The 11,794-nt window shown below is 41.3% G+C and overlaps 1 long non-coding RNA gene across 3 annotated transcripts; it reads right to left on the bottom strand.

Annotated features, from left to right (window-relative positions):
- Positions 1-6,176: 6,176 nt before the first annotated feature.
- On the bottom strand, positions 6,177-7,110 carry LOC148161068 (uncharacterized). 3 transcript variants are annotated; one of them, XR_015763801.1, is made up of 4 exons: positions 6,990-7,110; positions 6,855-6,918; positions 6,718-6,784; positions 6,177-6,650 (listed from the first exon to the last, which is right to left on the bottom strand). It is a non-coding gene; the product is annotated as an uncharacterized LOC148161068 (long non-coding RNA). The 3 variants fall into 3 exon arrangements; XR_015763800.1 differs by having other exon boundaries at positions 6,177-6,784; XR_015763799.1 differs by having other exon boundaries at positions 6,177-6,918.
- Between the last annotated feature and the right edge of the window lie 4,684 nt (positions 7,111-11,794).

Here is an 11,794-nt window from a genome sequence, read left to right on the forward strand (position 1 = left end):
CAACTATGTAGTGCCGTTGCTCTTTCAGAACCACTTTCTTTTCCTACTTTAACCTCATTGATCATTGACAAATTCCATGTATACACTTCTTTATTAATCAGAACACATACAGAATAAGGTGTGACCACGCTCGCTTGTCTAGAGCATCGGTTTTTGTCTTCCTTTCCTCATTTTAAATATTTTATTTTAAGTCTTTAAATGGACCATATGTCTGAACAAAGTTTTGAGTCAGAACTGCTTCGTCATCCAGCGTTTTAGTAAAACTAGTCTACTTAGTAATTGTACCCTTGTACTATTAATGCTTCAGCACTTCAGTTACTTTTCTTTTCAAAAAGTAACCGCTTTTACAGGTACAAATATTGGCAATGACAAGTAGTACTGTGAATCCCTTTGTTCGGCTTCAATGTAAAACCTACAGAAGACTACGAGCCAAATTTAGAACATGTTTTATGGACAACTTTAATTTATTTGTGCTTGAAGCTGGTATAAAAGTTTTACTATCTAAATCAAGATTATAAGGCTATTGAGATTATAAGGCTATTTTTTTATGAGCAGCAAGTCACTGTTTTGATTTGACAGATTGTGTGAAGTTATATTGAGTAATAATTCCCCTGAAGATAGTATGCAGATGTCCTACATTGTAGAAAGTCAGTGCAGTTGACAGCTAAAAGAGAGTTAGATGGATACAGAATTTAAACCAGATTTAGTTATTTAAACCAACATGCACTGAGGATGTTAATATCCACATGACACAAGACTACTTTAGTGGATATTAAATGTTAACTCTTCCTTTATGATGAACAAAATTATTGACTATGTTTCAATTGCCATTTAAAGGGATAATTTATTGTAAGTTTCTGAAGTGCAGCTGTGTCTCAGTATAATCAAGGCAGGTGGTACATGCTCAAAAACAAGGACCAGTCCCAGGCAAGAAAAGGCAATGCGTTAACAGTCAGTTTCAGTTTTATACATTGCAGTTGACATTAAAAAGATTACAACGATGCATTTGTCCATATAGGTACATCACTGATACATTGTACGTAATTCCATAATGGCAGAATTGATCTATGTCCTGAATAGATATTCCATCCATGCATTTCATTATCAATTAAAATGATCCAGACACTGTTCTGAACAACGTGCACCAAGAGAAGCACATTCTCTCTGTACATGCCTGTGTGAATAAGAACAGATAAGGCGGCCTGCGTGTTATCTGCCGTCCTGTCAGGTCTGATCCAGCTGGTTGTATTTATCTAAACCACTGAGTCACAGTTAATTTTTCACATATCTATCCCCTTAAACTGGCAACTAGAAAAGTATGCATACCTCCCATCCCCTGAATTACGGTTTTTCTACCTCAAAACAAACAACTTCAAGACTCTGCCTACAAATCTGCCACATTAGACACTGTTGCAGCTGGAAGAATCCAAAGGTTGCCCAACTCTTGGCAAACTTAGCTCATGCAGTGGATTAATACAGCTGACTGATGACATAGCTGTACCATAATACCATGGAAGTTGTTTGGTTGAGAAAATACTGACAGCCTTACCAGCGCTCTCTTGTGGAAGTGTTGATGTTTGATACCTGCGTCGTATGGATATAAATGTTTTCGGTTTCCGCTCTTTCAAATCGCTAAAATGAGGAAAAACAAGGTTTCCCTCTGACCGTTTGCCTTCCACCACTGAGAATTTACACTTGTCTAGAAACTTACGATGTGAAATATCTTGACTACAGTTGAGGGAGCTATTAGTTGCACAATTTCACATTAGAAAGGTTTTAATTTTGTCCTTAAATGATGAGTAAAACACGCCAAAGCTTGGAATGAAGGCTAAATCATTACATAATTTCTGTTTTCTGGTTCAGAACCCTTGGCACAATGTGAAGGACCAATAAAATAAAACTACAGTCTTTGATTCTTTTTTTTTTCTTTTATTAGAAAACTCTTTTTCAAACTTTTCTTAAAACTCTGTTATGACCTAGTAGCTGGTTTGTTGAACATGTTAATATTTTAAGGTCACAGTAGTACCTTGTTTAACCCTTGTGTTTACAAATGGGGTCCAACCGACCCCACACATGTAAAACTTGTATCATTTGCCTCAGTCCTCGCACGCACAATGGTTAAAAAAATAGTATTCTTTACCTACTTCAGTATGAGACTGTGCTTGTGCATCTAACAAGTTGTACAGCACTTTATCTTCCTGTGACATAACGGAAGGCTTTAGCAAAATGTTCAAGTGATTTTTAACCATTGTGCATGCGAGGACTGAGGCAAACATGGAGGACTGTGGCAAATGATACAAGTTGTACGTGTGTGGGGTCGGTTGGACCCCATTTGTAAACACAAGGGTTAAGGCAGTAAGTTGTCTTCTCTGTAAGCCATCAAAAGTCCATGTAGTGGTCACTGCAAATTAAAATATTTATTGTTTTTAAGGGTTTTACTTAGTGTTCATAGGTTGTTGGTCATTTTGTCATTTCACCATTTCATACTCTCGCAGCCTTAGTTATTTTGTACCCGACTTCCTCAAGAATGATACGAAGTCACTATGGTAGATTTTGTATTGACATGCCACTTTAGACTAAGCTTTTGGAGATATTTACTGCTGCTATGACAACTGATAATATAAAATGCATTTCTAAGATAAACTCGCCCTGCATTAAAGATTGTCATTATGTGACTTCTATCATTAGAAGAATAAATATTTTGGTTGGATCATAGGTTAAGTTATAACCAAGATGCAGTTGGAACCAGAAAGACACACTTTTTTCTCACTGTCTGAAGTTAAAACAAACAAAATTACCAAAAGGATTTCCATTTGCTAAATGCCACAGTAATTACAGTAAGAATATGTCAGATTTATCTAGTAGGCTTTTCAAAATCAGAAGTTTGCATACAGTAACTGACTTGTTGACTTGTATTTCAATGCCCCAAATGGAGATCAGAACCCCAAGTAATGAAAACAGGGTGGACTGTAAAATCTGTTATGTTGTTAAACTTACAATTAAACGTCGAGGCCGGATCTTGAGCCTTTGAGATATGACCTAAAAGGCTTGATCTTCTTTAGTTCATAAATATTACCTTGTCTGCGGCAGACTGGCGACCTGTTCAGGGTGTGCCCCGCCTCTCACCCGTAACATTCACTGGTGATAGGCGCCAGCACCCCTAACAACCTCACTAGGGACAAGGGTGTACAGAAAATGGATGGATGGTTATTACCTTGTAAAAGAGATGGACAATATTACCCCTATGTTTATTTAAAATTTAAGTGTAGCTTCTGATGTTAATCGTGGCTTTTTGTTCAATTCCTTTCTAAATCTCTCACATGACACAAGCTTAAAAAAATAAAACCACAAAATTAGTTCAATAAATGTTGAGTCACAGGTCTGTGTTGTTATTTCATACCAATCAATATTAAGTAGTTAGGCATTTGTGGCAATTAGTTGTAAATTTGGGATATTTTGACTAATTTAGTTGAGATAAAGGCACACAATGTATTTCAAGAATACAAATCTGAAATTATACTTTTTTTTTAACAATCTTAACGTATATTTTTATGAACATATTTATTATTTTCAGTCATTAAGCACCATCTGCACCATAGTAGAATAATTTTGTCTCATCTGCTGTCTGTTTTGTTTGTGTGCTTGTGAAATTTGCAATGATTAGGCTTGATTGTGACCATCTGCAGTTACAAAATGAGTTCTTCTTTAGATTAAAATAGGATTGTCATCATTTTTCCAGCCATACAGAACATTAAAACTGCCAGTACGACTGATCTAAGAAATCACTTTGCTTTGAATCCATTTTTTTTGGTATTCTTTTCAACCTAAAGCAGTACAACCTCCAAGTCTCTTGCAGAATATGACCTTTTCCATATGGATTAATTTTACCTATCAAATGAAGAGTTCCAAGTTAAGCTTTCTTTCACACTTGTCAATAATTACAGGGAAACATTTCTACAAGTAACATGAAATGATGGGGTGGTGCAGAAGATGATTCATACAATTTTGACACAGGGGTTAGAACTCCCAATGTTGAAATACAAGATACAAATCCACAAGGTTAAAATAATGTGCTTTAGAAAGAAGAAGCCCTGCAGTGCCATGCAGGAAGCGAAAGGTGAGAAAGAGCATCAGTCTGTTGAGGCTGGATGGGGGTGGTTAAGGCGATGACGTGGAGTTCAGGCGTTGAGGGGTGAGAAAAGATTGAAAGAGAGGTGAGAAGATGAACCTAGGTGTGATATATCGCAGTGAAACGTAAAGATGGACAGAAAAATCAAAACATTAAAGTGAAAGATTATATTACAGCAACTAAAAGCTCCTTTGTGTGAGACACCTGTTTGTATAAGATATTTCTGAAAGCATATTTTATGACATTAACCCTTTATATTTGGCTAAAAATCTCTGCTGACCTTTTCTTACATGAATCTTCAGCCTTTCAGTACCTGCGTTTTTAATGCAGCTCGATGGTTCAAAATTGCTCTCATGTCATTTACATCTGATCTACAAATCGTGCATGTGGATTAAAAAAACTATCAATTGTCACAAGAAAGCAAAGGTTTAGCAAAAAGGTACTTGCACATATATTTCTGCAGATCTCATAGTTAAAAACTGATAAATATGCACCAGGATATTTATTAGGCGGCCATACAAGAGTTCAGTTTGACCTGCAAGTGTATCAAACAAATGCAGCAGTGCTTTAAACCTTCAAATATTCAGAACTGCTAAATGAGAAACTAAAGTGCACAACTGTGTTCTGCCATGCAGCATTTAAATACATGGGGCGAAACGAAAAACTTAAAGTGGAGAGCAAAACAGAATCCAGAACCAGAAGACACTTCATAATCTTGCCGTTTGTCAATTATACTGTTGTTGAAGAATACATCAAATTAAATCTTTGTCAGCAATGTTCAACACAGGTATATTGCTTGCTTCATGTCAAACTTGCTTAGTTTGACATGGAGCAAGCGTCCACAGAGCGTAAACATTACCTGGTACAAAGAAAATAAAGCTAAAGTTGCCTGTTGCTTTCTAATTGCCTATAGCCAAGGGGTAAGACCATTCTCAGGAAATAAGTACAAGCCTCAGTTGTCCATGACAGATTGTGCCTTCAATGTTGAAAGTAAAATTTAGCTAGGCTAAAATAAAAAAAAAAGGCATCGATTAGGTAGAATTACTTCAAGCTCTAAATGTGACCATTAAAAATTGTGTACATTTGTTTACTTCAGAGGATATTTATTTTCACATTGTTTTATATTATGTAGGGAATTTCTAAAAAAAAAAAAAAAAGTTACTTGCACAAGTATAAGATTGTTTCTACAAAGAATAGGGCACCAAAAACTGGGTCCAGCCCAGATGCTCACATGCTTGTAGATCCTTCCCTGGTTACAGTGCTAAATGTAACGATGCTTTAGTAAGCAGTTCCTAGGGAAGAACTATTGTCTTCAGCTGCTTGTTTTTTGCCATTGTTTCTAAAGTGTATGTGTGGGAGTGACAGCTAAAGAAGAAGCATAAAATGTTTTTTTTTTTTTTTTTTTTGCCAAGTTGAGTTGCATAATATATCAAATCACTGTTGTCTTCGCAATATCAGTGTGACCAATTCTGCAATTGCAAATGACTGCTTGTGTGCAATATTTGGTGGGATATTATATTTTCAGTTTGAATAATTTATACCCTGCATATTAATAATATATTTCGCCAGCTGGAAAGACTTTTAACTGCCACTAATACTCGCATCTGAAGTGTGTCTTTAGTGGCTGAAATGTAGAGTCCTATGTAAGAACATCATGGAATAGTAAAGAAAGAGAACAAGAAAAGGAGGGGACATATTCTGTCACAAACCCCTAAAATTTCACATAGCTATTTTTCATGTCAGATTATCCTTTTATCTTAATAAATCTTTGACCTAAGAACACATCTGTTCATAAAAAAGATGTTCAAATGGGAATATTTAAATTGATCAGAGATTTGTTATTTTTGATTGATTCTGCAAGATACCCCAATCAAGGCACTTTCTTTATGGTTTCTGTGGCAACCTGGGGGGGGTGAATTTTCTTTGTATGAACCCAAATATAAAATATTAAAGGTTACAATGACCAACAACGCCACCTGGAATAAATCCAGGAAAATATGATGTAGTAAGGACACAGGTAAGTTCTACTGGAAATGAGGAGACAAGATTCAGAAAGTTCTACAAAATTTATTAAACTTCAAAATATCTTTTAAATTCCCAATTATCTGAAATTGAATAGTTAAAACAGTGAATGCATTTGACAAGATAATAAAATGTCTAAATGTCAAAGGAAACTGAGGCTTACCGATGGGGGAAGTAGTGAGGGAAGGGGCAACATCCAGTGCAGAAAAAGGGGACCACCCTGGACACTACAAAAACACGGCAAACAAAGAAAGAAAAAGGGGCTCCAACAAAACACACAAGACAAGACACCGCCACCAGGGGTCACCACCGCCACCACAGAAGCCTCAGTCCCTAAAAGACAGACAAGAAAACAATACAAGTAAAACAGTAATACAATAGCCTTACAATGTTGCACTTTATCCCCAGAGAAAGTGCAGATTAGTATTTTAAAACAATTTATAAGAAGGCAAAACAGCAGCGAGCGTCACTCCAGGTGCAATGCTGATGAGTCAGAAGGCTAAGAAGAATAGAGCAAATTATTAATACAACTGCTAACAAAAACATAACTTGCAGCAGCCGCTTACCTGTGAACTGATAAATGACTGCACTGCCAAATAATCAGATCCCCAATTCCACCTAGATGTAGTGCAACTGTAAGAAAACGCTATGTGAAGGTTTTGTTTACATGGATAGACGCTACTTAGCCACGCTAAGCCCTTACCTTACTGTCAGCAAATGAATAAACGGACAGATCGGTCCAAATATTGGAGGTGCAGCAAAGGAGGCTAAGCAGATAAACCAATTAGTATTACTAGCAATTATTAAAGCCAACAAACAATAAAACAGCCACGCTTACCCAGAACAGTGCAAACAAAGGAAGCAGATTTGGTTGACGTCACGACGCAAGCAGCCTCATGACAGGTGAAGGCTTGCTTATATGCAGCAGCTGAAATTGGCCTTAAAGTGGCAGCGCACCATTTATGCTGCTACAGTCTACCCCCCCAACTTGCGTCGACGCCCCGACGACGACCCCTAAAAATACTAGCACCAAGGTCTAAATACTGCAGAAACGGCATTGCAATTTGAATCAGGAGAGTTTGCAGCCCCATGCGCTAGTGCCATTGGTCTTGGGAGATGGTGGACATTGGAGTGCTGACCTGCTGTTGAACGTGTAGTTCTCCTCATCACCCTCGGAGGGCCCTGATCGTTACTTGAGCTGGCAACACTAGGAGTTTGAGATGCAGATGTTGAAGGAGCTTCATGATGGGATGCCCCGGAGGACAGAGGAACAGTGTCATTTCTGACCATTTGTTGGTCGGCGGGCAAAGAAGGTGATGGCTGGTGGACATTTACCTTCAAAAACAAATCAGGATCATATTCATCCTCAGAGGATGAATCATTCAACAGTGGTTCCCCACGAGGTGATGCTGGGACATCACTACAAACAACTGGCTTCAATAGAGACCGATGGACTCTTTTAGTTTTGTTCAATTCATCTGCAGGAGCAACAGTGTAAACTGCTCCAGTGTCACCCAGTACTTTCAGGACCTTATACACCTTGGAGCGCCACAGATCTTGAATTTTGTGTCTTCCCTGGTGACTGGTGTTTCGAAGTAGGACAAGTTGGCCTTCATGCAGAGGAGAGTCTTGAACATGCTGGTCATTATTTCTCTTTCTCCTATCTGCAGCAGTCTTCAGCTTCTCCCTTGCTTCCTCAAAAGCCAGTTTCAAGCGCATCTGGTGCTCTGCAACCCACTTGTTAACACTGCCAGCACTTGGTTCCAATACATGGCCGAGAAGAAAATCTAAAGGAAGCCTAGGTTGTTGGCCAAACATCAGAAAGAAGGGACTTTCTCCAGTGCTCTGATGTGGTGTGGTGTTATAACAAAATACAACTTGTGGCAAATAAGCAGTCCATGCTCTCTTGCTGGTGGTGGGGAGGGTACGCAACAGGTTATGAAGCGTACGATTAAACCTTTCACATTGTCCATTTCCAGCAGGGTGGTACGGTGTGGTCCTGGACTTCTTGATGCCATAGAATTGACAGAGTTGCTGGATAAGGGAACTTTCAAAATTACGCCCCTGGTCTGAGTGAACACGGGCTGGTACACCAAACTTCGAAAACCACTCCGTCACCAGGACATGGGCCACAGTAGAGGCACGTTGATCTCTGGTTGGTATGGCCAGGGTGTACTTGCTAAAAACATCAGTTAAGATGAGCACATTCTCTCGGCCATCTTGAGAAGGCTCTAGGACTGTGAAATCCATGGCAAGGATCTCATTGGGTCGTGACGCTAACAAATGGCCCATATAGGTCCGAGCAGTAGGCCGAGTATCTTTTGCCACTTGGCATCGCTCACATGACCTGCACCAATCAACAACATCAGAGGACATTTTCGGCCAATAACATCTTGTCCTTAGAAGTGAGAGAGTCCTGTCCACACCTTGATGTCCATGGTCTTGGTGAGCCTGAGTCAGGACCTCCTCCTTCAAGGCTGTGGGCAGCAACATCTGTAGGATCTCCTCAGCACCATCGGGGCGAAAGGTCCTGCGGTAAAGGACACCATCCCTCTCCACCAAGCGATCCCACTGCCTCAGGAGTGCCAACAGAGGTGACGGTAAGTTCTTTCGCTCTGTACGGTCAGGTTGTTTCTTGCAAGCCCAGAAGCTCCAAAGTTCCTGCAAGACTGGGTCAGCATGTTGTAATACTTGCATATCCTTTGTGGTGCGTTCAGGAAGAACAGTGATGGCAGCTTGAGTAACATGTTGTCTCTCCATCATCAGCTGCAGAGATTCAGGCAGACTACTCCCTGGAACGAGAGCACCAACCTGTTCTCCAGTAGATGGATGTTTTCTGGAAAGGGCATCTGCGTTCCTGTTTGTACGCCCGGACCGGTACTGGATCTTAAAGTCAAAGGAGGCAAGTTGTGCAGCCCATCGGTGTTCAGTGGCACCCAGCTTGGCAGTACTGAGATAACTGAGGGGATTGTTGTCAGTGAATACAAGACATTTATGGCCCAACAAGTACTCTCTGAATTTCTCAGTCATGGCCCATTTAAGGGCTAAAAATTCAAGTTTCATGGAGCTGTAGTTATCCATATTACGTTCAGTCGGTCTTAATCCTCGGCTGGCGTAAGCGATAGGACGCACCACCCCATCCTGTTGTTGGGAGAGGACAGCCCCCAAACCACCAGGGCTCACGTCCACTTCTAGAATAAAAGGCAGAGAAAAGTCAGCGTAGGCTAACACAGGTGAGGTAGTTAGCCTCCTTTTCAGTTCCTCAAAGCTCTGTTGGTGTTCTGCAGTCCAACCCTCAGTGATGTCCTGTCTTGGCCGCTTCTTTGCTCTTGGACTGCTTAGCTGTCCCACTAGTTGGTGAAGGGGCGCAGCCAACTTAGCAAAGCCTGCAACGAACCGCCGATAATAACTGGCAAACCCAAGGAAGGACCTCAGCTCAGTTGATGTGGTGGGGCACGGCCAGTTGACCACTGCCTCAATTTTAGATGGATCAGTTGCAACACCTTTATTAGAAATGACATGGCCCAAGTATTTAACTTCTGTTTGAAGAAAGGAGCATTTTGTCAGCTTTGCCTTGAGATTTTCTTTCTTCAGGCGTCCAAGAACCATCCCCAAGCGCTCCAAATGCTGTTCCACAGTGGAAGAAAATACAACTATGTCATCAAGATACAGAAGTAATGACTGATTCTGTTTGTCAGAGAAAATGCGCTGCATAAGCCTCTGAAACGTACTGGGCGCATTACAAAGGCCGAATGGCATTCTATTCCACTCAAATAGACCAAATGGAGTGCAGAACGCCGTTTTATGACGATCTGCTTCTGTAACAGGTACCTGGTTGTAACCACTTGCCAGATCCAAGGTAGAAAACCAGCAAGCACCTGTGAGTGCATCTAAAGACTCCTCAATGCGTGGTAATGGAAAGGCATCTTTGCGGGTTTTGCTGTTAAGCTGCCGATAGTCCACACACAGCCTCAGGCTCCCATCCTTCTTTTTGACCAACACAATGGGAGATGCATAGGGGCTGCAGCTCTCTCTGATCACATTAGTACTAAGTAGCTGATTGATGTGATTCTTTACTGCTTCATAGTCTGACGGTGGTATACGCCGGTAACGCTGCTTTACAGGAGTCTCATCAATAAGGGGTATATCATGACTAATTATATTTGTACACCCCAAGTCACCATCATTTTCTGCAAAAACAGATGAATAATCCCTAAGAAGGGTCCTCACCTGACCCTGATGTGTGCTGGGTAGTTGGGAAAGGTCAATGGCCTCAATTTGGTCCTGCACAGTTGAGACTACAACCTGAGAGGACACCTTAGCTGTATATGAGGGCTCTTCTGTAACACCAGCTGGCAGACTGATAACATTAACATGATGCAGAGTACCAACTACAGTATGTGGGTAAAGCAAGATGTCTGTAGAGCCTACATTAACAACTGGTATGTAGGCTGTGCCTCGCACCACACGGACAAGAGCAGGAGAGGCAAGCAAACCCCCAGGCAGACCTGACTCAGGAGGCTCAAATAGTACAGCCTGTGACAGCTGATCAGTGCATGTAGCAGCCACCAGCTTCATAACCCCACCTGGAACTCTACATGCTGCCCGACCCCGCACCTTTACCTTCCCCACAGAGTCGGATGCATCCTGCAAGCTTGCTTGATGACACTTTTGCAATGCAGGCCAGATTTCATGTGGAGCCTGTGGGACATTGTCTCGATTAAACAACCCTGCACCATGCTGCACAAAAAGCTCATGATAGCATTTTTGGATTACATTCATGCCTAAAACACCTGGTGTGGGAGGCACTTTGCCAGGAGGATCTTTTACAATTAAAACCCCGCAGTTTGGGATATCTTTGCCACAAAGTTCAACACTAAGCTCTATGTAGCCAAGGTAGGGGATATTTAACCCATTTGCTGCCTTAAGCTGCAACCAGTGACAAGGGTGTAAACCATCAGGGCCCCCAGACCTAAAATGATCCTTAAAGAAACTTTCTGTAAGGGTTGACACCATAGAACCAGTGTCAATTAGACAGGGCACCCGAACACCTCCCAAATACACATCTAAATGAGGACACGATGCAACAAGCTCTGGTGTTTCCCTACCATTACATGGTGCTGCGACTGAGCCAATAGTGACCCCACCCGAACTGCGGCTCAACAATTCAGTGGGAACTAGTTTTCCGAGACCGCAGAGTTATGAGGCAAGGAACTAGAGGGCTGTTGAGAGCCTTGAGAGTGAAAACGTGAAGGGACACGTACACCGTCACATTCCCTAGCATAATGACCTGGCTGTTGGCACCGTCTACAGACTATAGAGACATTACGAGGGGGACGACTCCGTTGATGAGTTTGACTAAGAGAGGCAACGCTCTGAGTAAGTTGATTTAACTGCTCTTGTTGACGTGCCAACATATCACGCAGTGCCCTTAATTCTGACCCCTGATCCCTTGGATTAATCTGAGCAGTGCCTTGGACAGCATACTGAAATCCAAGTGATGGAACTGAAAGACTCCGGGCCCTACTACCACCAGATGAGCCCTCTCGTTCCCACCTAATAGCTTCAGCCCTGACATCAAGTAAGGTAGCTGCAGGTTTCTCCCGTACAAACTGTTTCAATGCACGCCGCAGTGGACCATCT

The sequence above is a fragment of the Poecilia mexicana genome, unplaced genomic scaffold (assembly GCF_051168715.1).
Source record: "Poecilia mexicana isolate PSO_F unplaced genomic scaffold, ASM5116871v1 scaffold_1, whole genome shotgun sequence".
Taxonomy (NCBI): domain Eukaryota; kingdom Metazoa; phylum Chordata; class Actinopteri; order Cyprinodontiformes; family Poeciliidae; genus Poecilia; species Poecilia mexicana.